The sequence below is a fragment of the Hevea brasiliensis genome, chromosome 8 (genome assembly GCF_030052815.1).
Source record: "Hevea brasiliensis isolate MT/VB/25A 57/8 chromosome 8, ASM3005281v1, whole genome shotgun sequence".
NCBI lineage: Eukaryota > Viridiplantae > Streptophyta > Magnoliopsida > Malpighiales > Euphorbiaceae > Hevea > Hevea brasiliensis.
The window spans coordinates 24,128,618-24,133,144 of NC_079500.1; positions in this window are offsets into that span (position 1 = coordinate 24,128,618).

Below are 4,527 nucleotides of genomic sequence, written 5' to 3' on the forward strand. Positions count from 1 at the left end.
TCACTCCATTTGGAGTTTTGTAGCTCAAGTTATGGCCTAAACATCATAACTGGCCGGATTGGACAGAATCCAAAATTCTGGGCAAAACTGGTTCTGCCAGATTTGGTAACCTAAGTTTGGTTGGCAATTTGACTAGGTTATAGTCAGAATTTGGATTTGTGTTCTTCATGAAAGTTATAGGTCTATGTCTCAGCTTTCATCTAGTAAAATTTCAAGTTAATTGGACCTTTCTACACTGAGTTATGACCAAATGAATAAATACTATTCATTTGATTATTTTGCCCAGGCAGAATGCAGGTCACCCGGATTAGGGCAATTTTTAAGTCAACTTGGTTTGGTTTTCTGGGCATGGTTTCTCCACTAAAGTTGTGCCATTATGTGTCTAGTTTCATTTCCAATTAGCCTGCACCAATTGAACCTATACAACTCCATTTATGGCTGCCCAAACCTACTGGACTCATGGTCAGTCCTGCAGGTCAGCCAAGGCAGCTCACCTAAGCTCAACTCCATTATCCTTACTCACTTCAATTCCTCATCACACACATTGAAATAATCACTAATTGACCATTATAATGTTAATATACTATTAAATGAGCAAAACCCTAGGTTTTTGTGTAACACCCTAGGCAAATCCCACATTGGCAAAACACGAAAGAGATGCTGAGTTTATAAGTTGGTGATTCGTAACTCCTAATGACGCGTTTTAAAATTGTGAGGGCTTCAGCCCAGAGCGGACAATATCACTAGTGGGCTGAGTTGTTTACATTTGTGATATCAGAGCCAGGTTCACGTGCAACCTTGAGCGATGGTGGGGCAAATCTCAGCGAGGATGCTGAGTCCTATAAAGGGGGTTGGATTATAACACCCTAGGCAAATCCCATATCGGCAAAATAAGGGAGAGATGCTGGGTTTATAAGTTGTTGGTTCGTAAGCCCTAATGACGCGTTTTAAAACCGTGAGGGCTTCGGCCCAGAGCGGACAATATCACTAGTGGGCCGGGTCGTTACATTTTTGGTATCAGAGCCGCTCCGCGTGCAACCTTGAGCGATGGTGGGGCAAACCTCAGCGAGAACGTTGAATCCCATAAGGGGGGTGGATTGTAACACCCTAGGCAAAACACGGGAGAGATGCTGGGTTTATAAGTTGGTGGTTCGTAACCCCTAATGACGCATTTTAAAACCGCGAGGGCTTTGGACCAGAGCGGACAATATCACTAGTGGGCTGGGCCATTACATTTGTGTAACACCCTAGGCAAATCCCACATCGGCAAAACACGAGAGAGATGCTGGGTTTATAAGTTGTTGGCTCGTAACCCCTAATGACGAGTTTTAAAACCGTGAGGGCTTCGGCCCAGAGCGGACAATATCACTAGTGGGCCGGGTCGTTACATTTTGCCACAAACCCTAATTCCAAAATTTCAATTTATCCCCAATTCATGCATATCATATGAATTATCATCTCCATTCCCTTTACACTACTCAAATACTATCATTAAACCAATTTAATTCAATTTGAACCATCAACATTATCCCTTCCCTAGGGCTACCAAATTCCATGGTGTATATACACATAAATTTTATTTCATTTGACTTACAATTTCATACTCATTTTAAGTCCCTAACATGGAATAAAGAGAGAAATATGCATAAATAAGCACTAACCTCTTGTAGCTCAAAACCAAGCTGACTAAGACTTTAATTTTTCTTTACTTTCTTACTCTTTCTTGGCTGCCAAACACTTTTCCTTGGTGTGGGTATAATTTTTAATGAAGAGAACTTAGGGTTTAGTTGTGAGAATTCAAGGTTTGGAAGAGAGAAAATGAAATGAATTTTAATGGAGGGAGAGATGGGTCACGGCTGGAAATAGGAGGAAGAAGGAATCTATTTTTTTTTTCATTTTCTGCCCATTTTATTCATTTTAAATGGGTTAAGGACATGTGTCATAATATGATTGGTCATTGGGGTTTTAATGACATCATAATGATGTCAAAATTCCCATTAAATCCATTTTCTTTCCTTTTCTTTTCTACTCATTTTTAATTTAATTTTTAGAAATATTTATTCATATTTTATGTCATAATAATTATTTACTTAACTAGAAATGTCGGCCAAAAATCATCTCTGAAGACGAAATGACCAAAATATCCTCCGTTTGGCTTATTGAGCTAAAATCGTCTGTGCCGATTGAAAAATTTTTCTAAGCATTTTCTTGGCATTCTAATGTCATAAAAACCTCAATGACCCTTCTCTGGAGTCTCAAAAATTATTTTATGAATTTTCCCTCGGGTCTAGGGCTCCTAATTATGAGAACCGTAACTTCCCACTAGGTTACCCATCGCTAGGGCACCGACTCATTTAACTTGGTTGTATTTTATTTCTAAAATTTTTCCTAAATTTTTCTTATTAATATTTGAGTTAATTATGGTTCCTCACTTTAGTTTAAATATTTTTTCTGACGTTCTATCTGTCCGGACTAACACTGGTCACCAGAACAGTAGAATGTACGGAGTTGCTACAGGGAGGGTGTTACACCAGATTGAGAAGTTCTTGTCATAAACAAGAAGAAATCAAAGTAAAAACAGGAAAATGCCTCAAAACCCTAGAAAATGATGGAATTTGGCATCAAGAGGATGGGGCCAAGAAATCCTATGGATTGATTGGTCTTGATCAGAATATCATTTCCTTCAAAATAGATATGGGCCGCCCTTCTAATTCAACAAAAAATCTATCGATGAATAGTAACCCCATGATTTTTTTTGAAAACCTGAAAATAGCAATACTTCACAAACAAAGGTTATAACAGAATATCCCAACACTAAAAATACAAAATCCAATAAATTTCAATCCTCGACAACGGCGCAAAAAATTATTGATGGCTATCGAATCCACAAGAAATTAAATTAACTGAAATTACTAGTTATGAAATATTTTCTGTAGTAAGTGATAAATCCAGGTCAAACCCTAGAGACTGAATTATTAAATTTCGTGCACTTGTGTAATGGAAAAAAGAAACAAAGGTGGGGGGGGGGGGAGTAATTCGCAATCCAAAGAAAAAATCAAAAATTAAAAATTAAAAACTACAATTAAATATAAAACTCTCAAATTAAACAAAGTTCAGTCCAAGGTAATTCACATTCCAATACATTGATTCGATCATAGACAAAAGAAATACAATTATATCTTATTGAATACGTAACGTAGATTTACCAAACAGCGAGGTAAAATCCCTAACTTCCCTATACTCATCAATTCGAGCCCAGCACTCTTGTTGACTCTAATTATTAACTGAATTGGTATTAAGCAATCCTCATTAAATTAATAACTGCTTTAAGAATAGGAAGTAGTTAAGCTGAACAATAATTTATGAAGCATAAATCATTTAATTCACCTTATTGTTTCCTTAGGTTATTATCGAAAACTGAGATCATAATCAATAAAACCTAATTGCTACTTATGTTCAATCTTACACAACAATTACGGATTATGAAGATAAACTAGCAATTGATCATATCAAACAATTAACTAATAGGCCTTTTTAGCAAATCATTCAATAGATCAAAGACAATGAAATAAAAAAACAATAGATATTCAAAAGACATAAATTAAATTAAGAATCTGGTCTCACAAAACACGCAAAAGAACTTGAATCCCTTGAATTAAATTAAGAACTTAGCCACTCATGTTTAAAGCTTACAGAAAAATAAAGTAAAAAATTGAAGAAATCTAAAATGTATATGGAGAATGAAGGCCTGATTCTTTGTGTAAGCTGCTGCCTCTTCTATTTATAATAAATGGCATAGGGTTAGGTTTTTAGAGTCCCTGAAGTGTTAAGAGTCTTTCTTTCTGTCAAAAACTGCAACTGGAGCAAAATCAAGAAATTGATTGTTGACGGATGCACGGCTTGTGTATTACTACATGGCCCAGGGCTGTGTAACTTACTGGAGCTGAATGGGTATGTCTTGCATTGGCATAGAAGGTTACATAGGTCTCCAGTATTTACACGGGTCAAGTTACATGGCCCGTGTACTTTGTTTCTTCCTCGTTTCTTTGGATTTCTTCTGATAGAATGTTACACGGGTTCGTGGTTGTGCTTACACGATCCATGTACTTTGTATCAACAATGCTTCTCAATCCTTCGACCTTTCCAAGCTTCCTTCCATACTTCTATGCTTTGGGACTTACCAAAACCCTAAAAAATACAACAAGAGTCAAATTAATGCCAATGCTAAAAATTTCTCCATTTAACACAATTATTTCAACAACTCTCTAAACATCTGCCTAATAGATAATTATACTTTAATCAACTAAATTAGGCATAAAGATACCCTAGAAACATTAAATGTGATGAGAGTATAATTAATAAATTATGCACTTATCAAAAACCAATGGAAATTTTGAGTTTAAATTCAAATAAAAGTGGCTAGGAATATTGATTTCACTTGACCCAATAATTAATCTCAATCAATTTCATCTAATAATCGATTTTAACTACTCTTACAAGGGTAAATAATCAAAAGCATTAAATAAT